At 38.1% G+C, this 21,097-nt stretch overlaps 1 protein-coding gene across 11 annotated transcripts in view; it reads left to right on the forward strand.

Annotated features, from left to right (window-relative positions):
- Window positions 1–21,097, forward strand: part of CCSER2 (coiled-coil serine rich protein 2) — a 189,201-nt gene that overhangs the window by 107,224 nt on the left and 60,880 nt on the right. The gene's annotated exons all lie outside the window — the stretch shown is intronic.

Below are 21,097 nucleotides of genomic sequence, written 5' to 3' on the forward strand. Positions count from 1 at the left end.
GATGTTGGATTACTTTTTGAAAATAAACTTTTCTGTGCTATGCCTGGGAGCAAGAAAGTGGAAGATCTTTTTCGGATCCGAGATCTTGGGACTTCTCCGAAGGGAGGAAAGTGATTTCATGATTGAAATATTCAGACATAGAGCTTAGAATTTTAACTGTAACTAGGAGATAGACTCTGGTTTATAGTGTTTCTCTGCTCATTAGTCTGGGGAGATTTTCTCATCAGAAGCTTCAGAGTCAAAGGAAAAAGAAGGTAGAAGTGGTAGGGGAATAGCTAAAATATGTTCAAGATACTATGAGTCCTTGTACTACTATACCACATGCCCTCTTTTGTGTCTGGGTTTATTGCTCTGAAACATGAAGCATGATAAATACCAGCTAATCTGACCATGCCACGTCTAATAATAGAAGTAGTATAATTCAGGAGACAATACATGAATTGATAACCAATGATAAGTACCATAAAAACAAAACTTTTTTCAGACGCTTTAAGAAAAACTGTGACTCTCTTAATGGCTCTTTTCTGTCGTTATCACCTCTGAAATATTATAGTAAACACTGGTCAAGTTAACTTTACTTTTTGTTTATGAAATGAAAACAAAATTATGAGAAGAGAAATTGCAGAATCTTCTAAGGGCATCTTTGAAATTTCCCAAAATGCTAACAGAAGTTAAAAGCTAAATGAGTCTAAGATTTCATATAACTATTTCTATTTTTTCCGCATTTAATATTACTAAATTTTAAGAAGTTCAGTGTGATACATATACATAGTTTAAAAAAATTCATATCGTATTCAGAGACTTACTATTTCTGTTCTTCTCTCCATCTCAATCAACCTTTTTATTCTGAACAGATTACTGTCTGAAGATTTCTCTAGAACTGTCATTCAGAGTCTTCCTTTCGTCATATTGTGGGATTGGGTCCACTATTTCTTGGGTATCTTTTTAGTTTATTCCCTCATTTTGCTAGAGTATATCTTTAATTTACTTTTAAAGAGAGGGCGAATGGATGGTAAATTTTTTTTAGTTACTGCATTACTAAAAATTTCTTTTATCTACTCTAATATTTGATATTAATGATTTGGCGAGGATGGAAGAAATGATTTTTCCATTAGAAATCTGAATGCAGGGGCGCCTGGGTGGCTCATTGGTAAAAAGCCTCTGTCTTTGGCTCAGGGTCCTGGGATCGAGCCCCACATCGGGCTCTCTGCTCAACAGGGAACCTACTTCCCCCTCTCTTTCTGCCTGCCTCTCTGCCTTCTTATGATCTCTGTCAAATAAATAAATAAAATCTTTACCAAAAAATCTGAATGCATTGCTTTTTTGGGATTCAGGTTGCCACTGAGAAGAGTCTACATTCTGATCCATTTTATATATTATTTGCCTGTTTTTATTATTCTGAGAGATGTATTAACCCTTTTTTTCCTGGCACTTTAATCTTTTATTTTTGGCATTATGTAGTTTCACAGAGATGTCCTGGGATTTGAGTTGTGTTGTAGTTGTTTGTATGTTTCCTGTTTAATGTATGGGTAATTTAGTAGACTCTTTGGATACACATATTGTGTGAAATTTTTTAAAGTTTTTTCTATGATTTTTGTTTTTACCTTATTTTCTCTATATCTTTCTGGAATTCTTGCTAATTACAAACTAGAGCTTCTGAATTTATTCTCAATCTTTTATCTTTTTCTTTTATACTTTCCTTTGGTTTTTTTTTTTTTTTTTTTTTAAAGATTTTATTTATCTACTTGACAGAGAGAAATCACAAGTAGATGGAGAGGCAGGCAGAGAGAGAGAGGGAAGCAGGCTCCCTGCCGAGCAGAGAGCCCGATGCGGGACTCGATCCCAGGACCCTGAGATCATGACCTGAGCTGAAGGCAGCGGCTTAACCCACTGAGCCACCCAGGCGCCCGACTTTCCTTTGGTTTTAATTATCTTTCCTCATATATTCCCTCAACTTCATATTTCAGCTCTCCATTTCTGTTGAATTACTTACCTTGACAAGTGTATCCTCAGGTTCCAGGAACTATTTATTATATACCATTCCTTATTCATATCATTCAATTTTTGTTTTATCAGTAACTATATTAAGTAGAGTGTTCCTGCTAGTTTTTGTTAAGATTTCTTAGGTTCCTTATATTATCTGTCTCTTTCCAAATAGGCATTTTGTCCTTTATGTTTATTTTGGTTTCTTTCTTTTGGATTCTTTCTTCAAATATCTAATGATTATTTGCTGTTTATTAATATTTAAGAGTGAGGAATTAAAAAGTTGATTCCAGACTTTTTATATGTGGGCTGGGCTGGTCAATTGGCTGGCTTGATTTTATAGTACTAGATGGATATTGAAGGACCCTCAGTATCTACTGAGTGGAGGATTTTTTCCTTCTTAGGTTGTTCTATTTTCTCTAGAGAAGCAACCTCTGATTTTTTTGCTTGGAATAGAGGTAAAAGACTGGAAGTCTGTTTTTGCCTTGTGTAGACTTCTAGTTAATTCCCATCATCTTTAACCTTGATGGGTCATATTCTTACTTTTTTCTGTATCTAGCATTTTGACCCTTATTGGGGTTATATAGGGCAAATTGGTTCTCTTTTTGTCCATGTTCCCTATCCATTCATACTGCAGTTATGTCTTTTTCCAGTCCTGCTAAATCACTTATTAAAGTTTCTGTCCCTTCTGTAATTCTCTTTATTATTATGGTTTATATGTTTTAAAATTTTTCTTCTCTATCATTTTAGTATAGGACTAAAAGAAAAGATTAAAGTATTTCTACTCAGAAGTCCTCTTCTTTTGGGGCACCTGGATGGCTCAGTCGGTTAAGCATCTCTGCTCTTGATTTTGGCTCAAGTCATGATCATAGGGTGGTGAGATCGATCCCTGCCTCAGGTTCTGCACTGGGTGTGGAACCTGCTTAACTTTCTCTCTCGGGACACCTGGGTGGCTCAGTCAGTTAGCCATCTGCCTTTGGCGCAGGTCATGAACTTCAGGTCTTAGGATTAAGTCCCGCATCAGGCTTTTTGCTCAACGAGGAGTCCGCCTCTCTCTCTGCCTGTTGCTCCCCCTACTAATGTACTCTCATTCTCTCTCTGGCAAAAAATTAAAAAAAAAAGAAAAAAAGATTTCCTCTCCCCCCCACCCCCCATACTCCCAGGAAAAGGGGGGGGAGTTCTCTTCTTTTTAAAAATACAGGGAAAATATTTTTTAAATTACTTTAGCTATATGAATGCCTCCTTTTGAAATTTCAGTGTGTCACAGCTCAAAATTTGATTGTTCCTTGGATATTCTTATTGTTTGCTGGATTTGCTATTAGAGAGGTGGGATTTTGCACTCATTTGCAAACATAAGAATTTAAGTAAACACTGGTAACCAGTATCTGTTTGGGCTACTCATAAGAGATTGATTATTATAGGGAGGAGTCACCCTGATTTCAATAAAATATGAAGTCCTGCAAGATTTAACTGAGTACTAGCTCAGAAACAAGAATGTCCACAAAGGATAAGGGGATGAGTCAAGATGGCGGAGAAGTAGCAGGCTGAGACTACTTTAGCTAGCAGGAGATCAGCTAGATAGCTTATCTAAAGATTGCAAACACCTACAAATCCATCCGCAGATCGAAGAGAAGAAGAACAGCAATTCTAGAAACAGAAAAACAACCACTTTCTGAAAGGTAGGACTGGCGGAGAAGTGAATCCAAAGCGACAGGAAGATAGACCCCAGGGGGAGGGGCCGGCTCCCAGCAAGTGGCGGAGCAACGGAGCACAAAATCAGGACTTTTAAAAGTCTGTTCCGCCGAGGAACATCGCTCCAGAGGCTAAACCGGGGCGAAGCCCACGCGGGGTCAGCGTGGCCTCAGGTCCCACAGGATCACAGAGGGATCGGAGGTGTCTGAGTGTCGCAGAGATTACAGGTATTAGAACGGGGAGGCTGGCTACAGAGGCAGAGCCGACAGTGAGCTCGGGGGTACCTTGAACCAGTCGCAGGCTCGGTGAGCTCGGAGAGCGGCTGGAGATCAGGCAGATGGGAGTTACTGGGCGCTCTTCTCTGAGGGCGCACTGAGGAGTGGGGCCCCGGGCTCTTGGCTCCTCCAGGCGGGAGACTGGGAGGCCGCCGTTTGTATTCCCGTCCTCCGTTTGTATTCCTGTCCTCCGGAACTCTACTGAAAGCGCTCAGGGAACAAAAGCTCCTAAAAGCAAACCGGAGCGGATTACTCAGCCTGGCCCCTGGTAAGGGTGATGCATTCCGCCTGGGGCAAAGACACTTGAGAATCACTACACCAGGCCCCTCCCCCAGAAGATCAACAAGAAATCCAGCCAAGACCAAGTTCACCTACTAAGGAGTGCAGTTTCAATACCAAGGAGAGCAGCAGAATTCCAAGGAGGAGAAAGCAAAGCACGGAACCCATGGCTTTCTCCCTATGATTCTTTAGTCTTGCAATTAATTTAATTTTTTTTTCTTTTTCATTTTTTTCCTCTTCTTCTGCTAAAATTTTTTTAACTTTTACCCTTTTCTTTTTTAATGTTTTTTAACTAGTTTATCTAATATATATATATATTCTTTTTTATACTTTTCTTTATTTGTTTTCTTTTTTTAATTCCTTTCTTTCTTTCCTTTTTTTTTTTTTCCCTTTCTTTCTTTCTGAACCTCTTTTTATCCCCTTTCTCCCCCGTCATGATTTGGGATCTCTTCTGATTTGGCTAAAGCATATTTTCCTGGGGTTGTTGCCACCCTTTTAGTATTTTTCTTGCTCCTTCATATACTCTTATCTGGACAAAGTGACAAGGCGGAAAAATTCACCACAAAAAAAAAAGAATAAGAGGCAGTACCGAAGGCTAGGGACCTAACCAATACAGACATTGGTAATATGTCAGATCTAGAGTTCAGAATGACGATTCTCAAGGTTCTAGCCGGGCTCGAAAAAGGCATGGAAGATATTAGAGAAACCCTCTCAGGAGATAAAAAAGCCCTTTCTGGAGAAATAAAAGAACTAAAATCTAACCAAATTGAACTCAAAAAAGCTATTAATGAGGTGCAATCAAAAATGGAGACTCTCAATGCTAGGATAAATGAGTCAGAAGAAAGAATTAGCGATATAGAAGACCAAATGACAGAGAATAAAGAAGCTGAGCAAAAGAGGGACAAACAGCTACTGGACCACGAGGGGAGAATTCGAGAGATAAGTGACACCATAAGATGAAACAACATTAGAATAATTGGGATTCCAGAAGAAGAAGAAAGAGAGAGTGGAGCAGAAGGTATACTGGAGAGAATTATTGGGGAGAATTTCCCCAATATGGCAAAGGGAACAAGCATCAAAATTCATGAGGTTCAGAGAACGCCCCTCAAAATCAGTAAGAATAGGTCCACACCCTGTCGCCTAATAGTAAAATTTACAAGTCTCAGTGACAAAGAGAAAATCCTGAAGCAGCCTGGGAAAAGAAGTCTGTAACATACAATGCTAAAAATGTTAGATTGGCAGCAGACTTATCCACAGAGACCTGGCAGGCCAGAAAGAGCTGGCATGATATATTCAGAGCACTAAACGAGAAAAACATGCAGCCAATAATACTATATCCAGCTAGGCTATCATTGAAAATAGAAGGAGAGATTAAAAGCTTCCAGGACAAACAAAAACTGAAAGAATTTGCAAACACCAAACCAGCTCTATAGGAAATATTGAAAGGGGTCCTCTGAGCAAAGAGAGAGCCTACAAGTGGTAGATAAGAAAGGAACAGAGACAATATACAGTAACAGTCACCTTACAGGCAATACAGTGGCACTAAATTCATATCTCTCAATAGTTACCCTGAATTTTAATGGGCTAAATGCCCCAATCAAAAGACACAGGGTATCAGAATGGATAAAAAAACAAAACCCATCTATATGTTGCCTACAAGAAACCCATTTTAAGCTCGAAGACACCTCCAGATTTAAAGTGAGGGGGTGGAAAAGAATTTACCATGCTAATGGACATCAGAAGAAAGGAGGAGTGGCAATCCTTATATCAGATGAATTAGATTTTAAGCCAAAGACTATAATAAGAGATGAGGAAGGACACTGTATCATACTCAAAGGGTCTGTCCAACAAGAAGATCTAACAATTTTAAATGTCTACGCCCCCAGCGTGGTAGCAGCCAACTATATAAACCAATTATTAACAAAATCAAACACATCAACACTAATACAATAATAGTAGGGGACTTTAACACTCCCCTCACTGAAATGGACAGATCATCCAAGCAGAAGATGACCAAGGAAATAAAGGCCTTAAATGACACACTGGACCAGATGGACATCACAGATATATTCAGAACATTTCATCCCAAAGCAACAGAATACACATTCTTCTCTAGTGCACATGGAACATTCTCCAGAATAGATCACATCCTCGGTCCTAAATCAGGACTCAACCGGTATCAAAAGATTGGGATCATTCCCTGCATATTTTCAGACCACAATGCTCTGAAGCTAGAACTCAACCACAAGAGGAAGTTTGGAAAGAACCCAAATACATGGAGACTAAACAGCATCCTTCTAAAGAATGAATGGGTCAACCAGGAAATTAAAGAAGAATTGAAAAAAAGCATGGAAACAAATGATAATGAAAACACAGTTCAAAATCTGTGGGACACAACAAAGGCAGTCATGAGAGGAAAATATATAGTGGTACAAGCCTTTCTCAAGAAACTAGAAAGGTCTCAGGTACACAACCTAACCCTACACCTAAGGAGCTGGAGAAAGAAAAAGAAAGAAACCCTAAACCCAGCAGGAGAAGAGAAATCATAAAGATCAGAGCAGAAATCAATGAAATAGAAACCAAAAAAAACAATAGAACAAATCAACGAAACTAGGAGCTGGTTCTTTGAAAGAATTAATAAAATTGATAAACCCCTGGCCAGACTTACCAAAAAGAAAAGAGAAAGGACCCAAATAAATAAAATCATGAATGAAAGAGGAGAGATCACAACTAACACCAAAGAAATACAAACAATTATAAGAACATACTATGAGCAACTCTACGCCAACAAATTTGACAATCTGGAAGAAATGGATGCATTCCTAGAAACATAAACTACCACAACTGAACCAGGACGAAATAGAAAGCCTGAACAGATCCATAACCAGTAAAGAAATTGAAACAGTCATTGAAAATCTCCAAACAAACAAAAGCCCAGGGCTAGACGGCTTTCTGGGGGAATTCTACCAAACACTTAAAGAAGAACTAATTCCTATTCTCTTGAAACTGTTCCAAAAAATAGAAATGGAAGGAAAACTTCCAAACTCATTTTATGAGGCCAGCATCACCTTGATCCCAAAACCAGACAAGATCCCATCAAAAAAGAGAGCTATAGATCAATATCCTTGATGAACACAGTTGCGAAAATTCTCACCAAAATACTAGCCAGTAGGATTCAACAGTACATTAAAAGGATCATTCACCACGACCAAGTGGGTTTTATTCCAGGGCTGCAAGTTTGGTTCAACATCTGCAAATCAATCAATGTGATACAACACATCAATAAAAGAAAGAACAAGAACCATATGATACTCTCAATAGATGCTGAAAAAGCATTTGACAAAGTACAGCATCCCTTCCTGATCAAAACTCTTCAGAGTGTAGGGAGAGGGGACACATACCTCAATATTATCAAAGCCATCTATGAAAAACCCATCGCAAATATCATTCTCAATAGAGAAAAACTGAAAGCTTTTCCACTAAGGTCAGGAACACGGCAGGGATGTCCATTATCACCACTGCTATCCAACATAGTACTAGAAGTCCTAGCCTCAGCAATCAGACAACAAAAGGAAATTAAAGGCATCCAAATTGGCAAAGAAGAAGTCAAACTATCACTCTTCGCAGATGATATGATACTATATGTGGAAAACCCAAAAGACTCCACTCCTATACTGCTAGAACTTGTACAGGAATTCAGTAAAGTGTCAGGCTATAAAATCAATGCACAGAAATCAGTTGCATTTCTCTACACCAACAACAAGACAGAAGAAAGAGAAATTAAGGAGTCAATCCCATTTACAATTGCACCCAAAACCACAAGATACCTAGGAATAAACCTAACCAAAGAGGCACAGAATCTATACTCAGAAAACTATAAAGTACTCATGAAAGAAATTGAGGAAGACACAAAGAAATGGAAAAATGTTCCATGCTCCTGAATTGGAAGAATAAATATTGTGAAAATGTCCATGCTACCTAAAGAAATCTACACATTTAATGCAATTCCTATCAAAGTACTATCCATCTTTTTTAAAGAAATGGAACAAATAATACTACAATTTATATGGAACCAGAAAAGACCTCGAATAGCCAAAGGAATATTGAAAAAGAAAGCCAAAGTTGGTGGCATCACAATTCCGGACTTCAAGCTCTATTACAAAGCTGTCATCATCAAGACAGCATGGTACTGGCACAAAAACAGACACATAGATCAATGAAACAGAATAGAGAGCCCAGAAATAGACCCTCAACTCTATGGTCAACTCATCTTTGACAAAGCAGGAAAGAATGTCCAATGGAAAAAAGACAGCCTCTTTAATAAATGGTGTTGGGAAAATTGGACAGCCACATGCAGAAAAATGAAATTGGACCATTTCCTTACACCATACACGAAAATAGATTCAAAATGGATGAAGGACCTCAATGTGAGAAAGGACTCCATCAAAATTCTTGAGGAGAACACAGGCAGCAACCTCTCTGACCTCAACCGCAGCAACATCTTCCTAGGAACATCACCAAAGGCAAGGGAAGCAAGGGCAAAAATGAACTATTGGGATTTTATCAAGATCAAAAGCTTTTGCACAGCAAAGGAAACAGTTAACAAAACCAAAAGACAACTTACAGAATGGGAGAAGATATTTGCAAACAACATATCAGATTAAAGGGCTAGTGTCCAGAATCTATAAAGAACTTAGCAAACTCAACACCTAAAGAACAAATAATCCAATCAAGAAATGGGCAGAGGACATGAACAGACATTTCTGCAAAGAAGACATCCAGATGGCCAACAGACACATGAAAAAGTGCTCCATATCACTTGGCATCAGGGAAATACAAATCAAAACCACAATGAGATATCACCTCACACCAGTCAGAATGGCTAAAATTAACAAATCAGGAAATGACAGATGCTGGCGAGGATGTGGAGAAATGGGAACCCCCCTACACTGTTGGTGGGAATGCAAGCTGGTGCAACCTCTCTGGAAAAAAACATGGAGGTTCCTCAAATTTTGAAAATAGAACTACCTTATCACCCAGCAATAGCACTACTGGGTATTTACCCTAAAGATACAAATGTAGTGATCCGAAGGGGCACGTGCACCCGAATGTTTATAGCAGCAATGTCCACAATAGCCAAACTATGGAAATAACCTAGATGTCCATCAACAGATGAATGGATCAAGAAGATGTGGTATATATACACAATGGAATACTATGCAGCCATCAAAAGAAATGAAATCTTGCCATTTCTGACAACGTGGATGGAACTAGAGTGTATCATGCTTAGCTAAGTAAGTCAAGCGGAGAAAGACAACTATCATATGATCTCCCTGATATGAGGAAGTGGTGATGCAACATGGGGGGTCAAGGGGGTGGGAGAAGAATAAATGAAACAAGATGGGACTGGGAGGGAGACAAACCATAAGTGACTCAATCTTACAAAACAAACTGAGGGTTGCTGGGGGGAGGGGGGTTGGGAGAAGGGGGTGGCATTATGGACATTGGGGAGGGTGTGTGCTTTGGTGAGTGCTGTGAAGTGTGTAAACCTGGCGATTCACAGACCTGTACCCCTGGGGATAAAAATATATGTTTATAAAAAATAAAAAATTAAAAAAAAAAAAAAACTGAGGGTTGCTGGGGGGAGGGGGGTTGGGAGAAGAGGGGTGGGGTTATGGACATTGGGGAGGGTATGTGCTTTGGTGAGTGCTGTGAAGTGTGTAAACCTGGCAATTCACAGACCTGTACCCCTGGGGATAAAAATATATGTTTATAAAAAATAAAAAATAAAAAAAAAAAGAATGTCCACAAAGAAAGAGGTAGTTTCATTATCTCTTATGTTCTCTTACTTTGCTCTTCTCTCTTCCAGGTGGTTTACCTCAAGGCAGTGTTCCTTAAATTTAGACAGAAATCTTTTCCTTGATTATTTTTAGCAGTTTAACAGTTAGGCTATTTAAGATTGAATTAAATTAGGCACGTGGGTGGCTCACTTGGTTAAGTCTCTGCCTTCAGCTCAGGCCATGATTCCGGGGTCCTGGGATTGGGTCCTGTGTCAGGCTCCTTGCTCAGTGGGGAGTCTGCTTCTCCCTCTCCCTCTGTCCCTCCCCTCTGGTTGTGTTCTCTCTCTCTTTCAAATAAATAAATAAAATATTAAAAAAAGATTGAACTAAATTCATAAAAGGAAACCTAAGAAAAATTATTAATGAAAATATAAATGGCATAAAAATGATTTCTATAGCCTGATTCTTAGTAGAAACAACAGAATTCTATAGAGCTCCTGAGAACTTTATATATAAAATTTCTAGTACTTACTACTTAGTAAATGTATGTTAGATTGATTTTAGTCAGACAGTTTTATAATTGCCTTACCTGCCTTAGTTGCTGGTTATTCCTTAATCCAGTGGCCTCTCACTGCTGTCTTTATTTTCTTGATCTTCAGGACCTGATCAAGAGGCCATACTTGATAAGGACAAATGAGAAACCACCTTTGCATTTCCTCAATTTCCCCTTAGTGTCTATTACCAGTTTGAAGGAATTGCCTTCGGAATTAGTTTGGGTTCTCCAAAGAGAAAGAACTAAGAGAGAGACAGATAAAGCGGGGGGAGGGAGGAAGATTTATTATAAGGAATTGGCTCACATATTTATGGAGGTTGAGAAATCCCAAGAGCAGTGGTTGGTAAGCTAGAAACCTAGGAGATCTCATGGTATAATTCTAGTCTGAGTCTAAAGGCCTGGGAACCAGGAGAGCCAGCAGTTAAGTTACAGAATGAGTATGAGTTCAAAAGCAGCAGAAGACCAATATTCCTGCTTAAAGACAGACAGTGAATTTTCCCTTACTCCATCTTTTCTTCTGTTCAGGCCTTCAGTGGGTTGGATAAGGTTTACCCACATTGGGGAGGCATTCTGTAAGTCCATGGAGGTTGTTTTGGTATAAGTATTGTGAGCAGAGAAGCAACTCCATATCCAGAACAAGTGTCTATTCCAGTAAGGACAAAACATTGTCTTTTCCATGATGGAAGTGGTCTAGTATCCTCAACCTGCCACCAGGTAGCTGGCTGATCATTGAAGGGGTGAGTGGTGCCACATCGGGGGCTCAGTGTTGATCTCTCCTGCCGGCAAGGTAGGCAGAAAGCAATGACTGTAGCCGGGGTGGCCATGTTGCTAAGTCAACCTCCATCTCTGCCATCATTGCCATTTTGTTTATGAGCCTGTTGGGGGATAACAGAGGTGGCTGGGGTGAGAGGCTGACTGATATACAGGAATGGATCAGACTACCCACTTAAATTTTTAAATTCTCTTTTGCTGAGGTCACCTTTGGTGACCATTCACATGAGACACAAATATCTTCATGTTTTTTTGTGCATTCACAGAGGTCTATCCACCTATCTCTTCCCCAGATTTCCTTGTCACCAGTTTTTCAATCATGTTTCTTCTAAGTCTCTGGCCGTTGGCCCATGTATTGATATACAATTGCATGTCTGGATATTTTTCCTTCTAAGTAACATGAACAGCCACGTGCAGTGCTTGAAGTTCTGTCCCCTGGAAGGATTTTCCTTACCCGTATTCTTCCAGGTTATACCAGAAAGGAACTGTAATGTTGTAGCTATCCACTTCCAGATGTTGTCTGCATATCATATGGAACTGTAAACCAGACCTGAGTCTTGTCTTCTCTTTGTCAGCTGATTCTAGGGAACTCCCCATGAGGCCATGTAGTTTGGATAGAGAGGGCAGTGTAGCAGGAGCGGGGACCATGGGCATTTGAGCCACTTCTTCATGTAACTTATTTGTATCCTTAGGGCCTGTTTAGACCTAATCACATTTATACCACTTCCATTTGATGATGGAATGTTTCATACACCTGCAACTTTATGACTTTGTGAGTCAAATAACACCCCGTTCATGATGGGCAGCTCGGGTAGCGTGGTAACTTGGTGGCCCAAGATTAAGCATTCAGTCACTACTAAGACACAGTAGCAGGCCAGAAGCTGTATTTCAAAAGAACAGTGTTTATCTACAAAGGATGGCAGGGTTTTTCTCCAGAATTGTAAGGGCCTTCACTGAGATTCATGTACAAAGTCTTCTTTTAGTCTGCAGTCATTGATACTTCCACACCATGGGACCTGCTAGGTCATAGGACCCACAGAGCAGAGCAGCTTGAACAGCAGCCTGGATCCACTGCAAAACCCTCTGGGCTCAGCAGGTAGGACCTGTTGTTGCAGAACCTTCTGAACCTGCTGAAAACTAGCACCTATTTGGGTCACGTGGTAAGTGGGCCAGAATAACACACCCAGATTCGGAGTATGTTGCCTCCAAAATCCAAAGATACCCACTAGGTACTCTACATCTTTTTTTGATTATAGGAGGATCCAGATGTGTAATGACTTATCCTTTACCTTAGAAGGGATATTTTGGCACACCCATGGTCTTTACTCCTGCATACTGCCTTCTTTCTCAGCAAACAGTTGTTTATATTCCTTTTGTGTTTCTGGCAGTTAAGAGCAAATTGATGATTGGGCAATGCGATTCAAAGTAGCTTGTAGAAGAATTTGTTATTAGTCCGTGAAGTGTTAAAGAACTCCTGCCAGAATTGAAATAAACACATTTCATCCTTCTTCCAGAAATTTTTGCTATCAAAGAAAGAAACTGAGCCAAAACTAAACTGTTTAGTAACCAGTTGATTTATAGTCTGGTGCAAGCTTTTTATTATGTCGCAGACAGAGAATAATCTGTGCCAAAAGTGATCTGCAAATCAAACTGTAAATAACACTGGTGAAAGACATTATCCTTACTTGTGAAAGAGAAGTCCAGAAAAGGAAAAAGATATGCAACCAAATATCACACTAGAGGTATCTTTATGTAGTATACAAAATAGAAAAATTGCTGTGGCATTGGAGATGAAGAAGTTCATTCTGTGGCATTATGGAGAATTGAAACTGTAAGTTGAATTTATCAGTTTAGGATTTGGGGGAGATGAGTGGAATCAGCATGAACATGGTTACAGGTTCTTCAGAGCATGAGCTGCATTTGTCATGATGACTATGGGAAAACCCATGAGTATGTAAGATAATGAAGAGAAAGTCAGAAAAAGTGTCCACTTGATACACTTTGAAGTAACTTTTAATATAATTTCTTACATTAAAAATGTTTATTAATAAGAATTAAACATTTATATTGCATTTATAGTGGGATCTGTATTTCAGTAACTAAACTGGCATCTATATTTCAGTAACTGAATTCTTAATGAATTAGGATTCAATTTTGCTGAAGAATGCCAACAAATAAATGTAGAAAGTGTGATAAAATTAGAGAAAATAAAAATAAATAATAATACCCCTTTAGCTTCTTAGTGTCCCAAAAGTTGATGTGGGGAGGTGAAAGTGCTACATTAAAAGAAATTTAGCAGACAGCCAGACGTAATGTGAGATTCTGAATTGGATATTGGTTGACAGATCAACTACAGAAGACATTTTGGACAATTGGAGGAAATTTGAATATGACCTGTGTTTTAGATGAGGTAGAAATTTACTGAAATGGAAAGTAAAGATTGTTGACTAAAGATAGGTTATAAAACAGCATGTGCATTATAGTCATATATTTTTACATATGTTTATATATGTGTATCTCCAGAAGGAAATGCACTAAGTTGTTAATAGTGATGATACCCAGCTGGTGAGAATGTGATTTTTTTTTTATCTACATTTTCTAATTTCTAATTTTCTAAAATATGTATTTACTATTTTGGGAAAAAAAGTTATTGGAAAACTACACATTCCTATTCAAAATCAGTTCGTAATGGGATATGGTTAAAATGTAGGATGCTAGAGAAGAGGCAGTAGTGATAGTTAGGTTTAGGACAGATTGTAAAGGGCCTATGTGCCACAAAAGGAGTTTGGGCATTACTCTTTAGGCAGTAGTAAGCCAAGTGAGTGACATGGCCAAATTGATATTTTAAAAATGTTATTTGAAGGGATTTGTGGAAAATGAATAGCAGAGGGAATAACTTAAATCACAATATTTAAGAGACTGTTGCAGACATCCCAGTTTTAGCCTAAATTTGTTAGATTTAATTGCTTTGAAAATAGTTAAAATTGTGCTCTCTTCCATCTATATGTCCTACAGAGTTGTGTATGTAAAACTTAAATAGTTGTCTGTATTGTGTACTGGGCAATATTCTAGGTTTCCTAATGTACGTTATCTTTAGTTCTTGAAAAGCTGGTGATAGCTGCTTCATCTCACAGCTGAAGACGTTGAGGCTCAGAAAGCTAATTAGTGGGGCAGCTGGGTGACTCAGTTGGTTAAGCATCGAACTCTTGATTTCAGCTCAAGTCATGATCTCAGTGTCATGAGATTGACCTCCATGGGACTCCAAGCTCAGTGGGGAGTCTCTTTCTCTCCTTCCCGACCCCCTCCTCATGGGCTCTCCCTCTAAAATAAATAAATCTTAAAAAAAAAAAAAAGGGAGAGAGAGAGATAGCTAATTAGTGATAAAACCAGGGCTCCACTCCCTCCCCCATCTTCATGACTCCAAGGCCTGTTGTGCACAGTGGCATTCTTAGGAGATTGACAGGGGGCAACAGGGAGAGAAGAATGTGAAGGCAGCCCCAACTCCTTACCATCACCCTGCAGCCCCTCAGCCAAACCCAGCTATAGCATACTTACTAAATAGGCCTCTGTATTTAAGCATTCACTTGAACAGACTTCTCATTGTACACAGATAAAATTTAAAATTATAAGCCATTTTATTTCACCTTTGATCTATTTTTTTTTGTTTTTGTTATTTGTAGTTCAAGGTTATTTCACAGTTTAAATAGTACTTTCCTGTACCCTGTTTTCTTTATTGCAGTGACACTGTGGGACTGAGAGGATTGCAGTAATCTTATTTTAATGGCAGAGAATTAAGATTCCCAGATTTGTTTTTCTCAAGGTCACACAGTTGCATTCTAATGCAGAATGCATTTTAAACTCAGGGCTTCTGAAATTTTTTAGCTTCTCATATTGTGTTGCCAGCTTAGAGATAGTTAAATAAGAATTTTGATCCTGATCTGTAACATGGGGACATTTAAAAATGATTTTTCAGTGATGTCTTGTCTCCTTACTTTAATTTCGTATACCCTGTTTCAAACAATTGAAGCATAATATACATGGAGAGAAGGGGATAGTTAATATATGTCTATCTCTCTTTTCACAAAGTACAAATACACATGTAGGCAGCACCCAGGAAGAAACAGAACTTTATACCAAACCCCCAAACAGAAGCATCACTACCTCTCATTTCTAATGGTGACTACCAGTTTTTGAAAACATAGATTTGTTTGCATGTTTCTGAAATTTATACAAGTGAAATTATATATACTCTTTTTGTATCTGGCTTCTTTTGCTCAAGATTTTGTAAGTCATCCATTTTCTGTGTTCATTCACATTGCTGTAGATAAGAGTATTACATGATGTGAATATGCACTTTTTATTTGTTCTACAATTGATAAGCATTTAGCAGTTTTCCAGTTTGGGATTACTATGAATAATGCTGCTGTAATATTCTAGTGTGTGTCTTTTGGTGAACATATGTGTACATTTTTGTTGGGTCTATAAGAGTGGAGTAGCTGAGTCATAAAGTATGTAGATATAGCTTTAGTGTATAATGCAAAACGGTTTTCCAAAGTGGTTATGCTGACCCATTTTCTTGCTTCCCATTTCTTTTCACTATTTTTTCACTATTATCCCTCTTTGCTTTATGATATTATCATAATCAGCATCTGTTTTGACCCTGTGGTAGGAAATGAAAACTCTAAGATGGAATCATGAGAAGAGCATGATGATAACTCTTAGTGACATTTTTTGGGGGGATTGTAAAATATTTGATTCACACCCTATCTACCTGTTTAGGGGATAAAAATAAAGAAGTGTAATAGAAGAAGAAGTTTTATGAATTGTCAAGTGTAGTATACAAATGTTTTATTTCAGTATTTCCTCTCACCACCAATGTTGAGAATAAAACCAGTACTTTTTCTAATGCTCTTCTAATGCTCCTGTCTGACCTCTTACCTTGGCTCTTGCTCTCTGTGTAAATGAGTGAGGGAGTGTGTATATGTGTGTTGGATGGAGTATTTAAAGCAGCAGCATTCTGGGTGAGTGTACTAAGAATTAAGGAGCTGCTGAAATAATGCCTCTTGGTGGCAAAGAACCACAGAAAAGCCAGGGAACTCATGTTTCTTTATCTCTGGACTTCTTTCATCATTCTAGGGGTGGGGGGTAGTTTATGAAATATACATGGAAGGCACATATACAACATAAAGGTACAAATAAATAATGTGAAACAGGTTGTGTACTCACAACCAGGCTAATAAATGAGGCATTAGGGGAACTTGTGTGGCTCAGATGGTTGAGCGTCTGCCTTCAGCTCAGGTCACAATCTCTAGGTCCTAGGTTTGAGCCCCATGGCAGGCTCCCAGCTCAGCGGGGAAGTCCGCTTCTCCTTCCCCCCACCCCCCCACCCCCGACTTGTGCTCTTTCTGTCTCTCTCAAATGAATATAAAAATCTTTTAAAAAAAATTTTTTTTAAAGAATTGACACATTAAGAAGCTCCTATGTTGGGGCACCTGGGTGGCTCAGTGGGTTAAAGCCTCTGCCTTCGGCTCAGGTCATGATCTCAGGGTTCTGGGATTGAGCCCCACATTGGGCTCTCTGCTCAGCAGTGAGCCTGCTTCCTCCTCTCTCTCTGCCTGCCTCTCTGCCTACTTATGAGCTCTCTCTCTCTGTTAAATAAATAAATAAAGTCTTTTAAAAAAAAAGAAGAAGCTCCTGTGTACTCCTTCCTGATTGTAGGTACTTCCAGAATCTAACATTTTCCTTGTTTTTCTGTTAATTTTTAACTGTCTATGTTTGTAGTCCTGTGGATACTAGTTTTGACTCTTTTTAGAAGTTTATATAGATGAAATTATGCTGTTTCTCTGTGACTTGCTTCTTTATTCAACATTTTAAGTTTCATTCATATTTACGTTGTTTCATAAATTTTCATTTCTGTATTTTATGAGCGAACAATAAAGTCTTTGCTCGTTTTACTCTTGATACACACTTTATTTCTTTCCAGTTTGGGTTTTTCTTTCTGCTATGACAAGTAATATGAACATTTTCCTGGTACACATGTGTGAAAGTTCTTCTGGATTAATTAGGAGTGAAATTTCTGAATCATGAGACATAGAAGTATTGCACTTTAGAAATATGATACTATTTTCCAAAATTGTTCAGTTTCACTCCCCATAAGTAGTTTATGCTGTTTTCCATTTTCTACATCTGTGCAACACTTGGTATTATCCAGTTTCTTATTTTTGTCATGTGATGGGAATATAGTGATACTTAATTGTGGTTTTATTCTGTATTTCCTTGACTAATAAGAAATTTGAGGTTCTTCTTACGTTTATGGAATGTTTGTTGCCTGGTCATGTCTTCTGTCTGTGTTTTAGATTTTTTTTGTATATTTTAGATGTAAGCATTTTGTTAAATGTGTTACAGATATCTTCTTCCCTTCTGTAGCCTCCTTTTTCATTCTGTGGGCTAAATCCCAGGGCTGGATCCCAGGACCCTGGGATCATAAGCTGAGCCAAAGACAAATGCTTACTGACTGAGCCACCCATGGGCCCCCACTGATTCAGTTTTAAGAGTTTTTTTCAATAAAATTTTATACTTTTTTATTTAAAAGGCTTGTATAATTTTTTTTTAGATTTATTTCTAGGACTTAAAGTTTTTGTTACTATTTTATTTATCTATTTATTTATTAAAAAGATTTTATTTATTTATTTGACAGAGAGAGAGATCACAAGTAGGCAGAGAGTCAGGCAGAGAGAGAAGGGGAAGCAGGCTCCCTGTTGAGCAGAGAGCCTGATGCGGGGCTGGATCCCAGGCAGCAACTTAGATAAAATTATTACTTATTTAATAACTTATCCATAGATTTATTTGGAATTTTTTAGGTGATGATGATGATGATGATATTTATTAATCTGCACTAATGACAATTCTTTTTCCTTTTCAGTGTTTGTATTTTTCCTTGGCTTATGGACTGGCTTGAAATTCTAGTTTAATACTGAATTGTTCCTGTCTTGCTCCTGAATGTAACAGGAGTGTTTTCAATGGTTGACTTTTAAACGTGATAGCTACTTTTTTTTTTTTTTTTTTTTTGTGGCTACCCTTTATGAACGAAGGAAATTTGTTTTTTTATTTTATTTTTTAATATGAAAATTCTTTTAAAAACATTCTCATCCTTACAAAAACATTTACAGTACTTAGAGTTTCATAACTTTTTTCCCCTGAACCATGTGAGAGTAAGTTGCCTGCTGAAATACATCACTACCAAATATTAAGTGTATATTCTCTGAAGATTTTTTCATGTGTAACCACAATGCAGTCATTGAAATCAGGGTAGTCAGCACTGATGTGTTATTACCATGTAAGCTTCAGAGCCTGTTCAGGGCTTGCCATCTGTCCTAGTAATGTCCTTTATAGCAAAAAGATCTAGTTCAGAATCACATAGTATTTTTAATGGTCATGTGTCTAGTTTTCTTCAAACTTCAGTACTTCCTCAGTTTTCCCTTGCCTTGATGACCTTGACACTTTTTAATATTATAGGTCAGTTATTTCTGCAGAATGCTCCTTAGTTTGGGTTTGTCTTTGTAGCCATATGATTGGATTTAGGTTATATATCTTCAACAGGAATGTCACAGGAACAGTGCTGCTTTGTTCTCATTGTCAGGTGGCCCATGACTTTGGTTTGTCTCTTTAGTGATATTATCACAAATCACTTGATAAAGGTATTGTCTGTTAGCCTTCTCTACTGTAACATTACTCTCTCCCCCATTATAATTAGTATTTTACAGAGAGGAATTTTGAAACTATATAAATACTCTATTCCTTGTCAGATTTCCACTTTATTCACTTATTTATGTAATTATGCATATACTCATGGTTCCTTATTTTATGTCATTATTTATAATCTGTGAATTGTAGTTTACTTTGATGCTCATACTGTTTAAGATTTGGCATTTGAGAACTCTTGGGTTCTGTGTACTTTTGACTTCGTACCCATCATTCTTTGAGTATGTTTTTGGCAATGCAAGATACCCCATTCTTATTTAGTATTTTCCCTCTTCCTTTCTGGGAACAGTCATTTTTTTCAAGGAATGCTGGTTACTTCTAGTGGGGAATAGTATTTAGAAGCCATGATCTGGGGGTTAGTGTGCTTACTGAATTGGGTTGTCAGTGCCCTTAAGCCCTCTCAAGGTGTGTGAGTATACATGTGTGTACTTGTGAATGTTTATATGCATACTTATGACTGTATTTCTGTATCTGCCTCTATGTATTGAAAACTCTGTTTGCCTGTATAATTTGCCTCTATGTATTGAAAGCTTGTTCTCATAAATTTAATTCCAGTCTAAATACAGCATTTCTCTTTTTCTGTATTTATAATTCTCTCCTCCAACAGTGAGAAAATTGGTTTCTGTTTCCCTTAATATATTTATTCATTTAATGAATCATCAAGGGTGCAACCAATTCCTGCCACTGTAGTTATCATCTCTCCTATGTAGTTCCTCTCCTCACCCCATTAAAATTCTATATCTTAATGAATCCTCATGCATAGCTTCTTATCATCCTCTGTGTACACCTTCCTCATTCTACTTGGGCTTTAACTCCTTGTCAGCCAGTCCCCTGGATTCTTACATCCCACACCAGCCTCTCTCCCCATATGGATGCCTCCTTACTTTGCTTGGGCTTGATACCACATGTCAGTTGATACCTGCACATGCACACATTTCTTGCCATAATTGTTTCTGACACCTGACACTAGTTCTTTTCCTATATAGATACCCTCCTCATACTGCTTGAGCTCTGATAGTCCTCTCCAGGACATGTCATGTGTGGATGCTTACCTCAGTCAGGCTGGACTCTGACAGTCCATACGGGGCTGCCCATTAGTGCATGCATGTGCCCTTCTTATTCTACTCAGGCTCAAATGTTCCCCTACTCCCTCTCTGAATGTCCTTTTTCAGTCTTGTGGACTTTGACATGCCTGGTAAACTGCAAAGCTGCGTCCCTGCAGGGACCTGTTCTCTACTTGGGCTTTTTTTGGGTAGAGACTGATCTTGCTCTTTCTCACCTAATGGCTTGTTCAGGAAGGGACAGGATAGTGAAGAGGAAGAAGAAGTGAGTTAGAAAAAAAAATCTACCAACTTCATTAAGGTAGTATTCACATTCAAATAAAGTGTACCCATTTTACCTATACAGTTTCTGTTTTAACGAATATGTCTACAGTTATATAACCACCACCACCACAATCAAGATAAATAATGTTTCTGTAGCTATTGAAATTCTCTCATGTCCCTTTGGAGTCAGTCCTCTCTCACACCTGTCCCAGGCAGCCTTTGCTCTGCTTTCTGTTACTAAAATTTTGTCTTTTCTAGAAATTCATCTAAATGAGATCATTCAGTGTCTATTCTTTTTGTTTCTGGGTTTTTTCACTCAACATAATGGTTTTGATATTCATCTGTTTTGAGAGTATCAGTAGTTCATTCATTTTTACTGCTGAATAGCATTTTGTTGTGTATGTATGTGTGTCTGTGTGTGTGTATATCATAATTTTATTTTTATTCATATACCTGTTGATAGACACTTGAGTTGTTTTTAGTGGTGGGGTAATTGGGATAATGCTGAATTTCTAGATATTAATGATGAAAATTAATAAGAGTGAATGTGATTTCAAGAAATTAGAATTTTAATTTAGACCAGTTCTTATACTTGTTTGTTGTGTGGTCTTGGAAAAATTCCCTCTAAAAAATACAGAAATTATAATAGCTCCTATCTCAGGACTGTTGTAAAGAATG

This window comes from Mustela erminea, chromosome 14 (genome assembly GCF_009829155.1).
Source record: "Mustela erminea isolate mMusErm1 chromosome 14, mMusErm1.Pri, whole genome shotgun sequence".
Taxonomy (NCBI): Eukaryota; Metazoa; Chordata; class Mammalia; order Carnivora; family Mustelidae; genus Mustela; species Mustela erminea.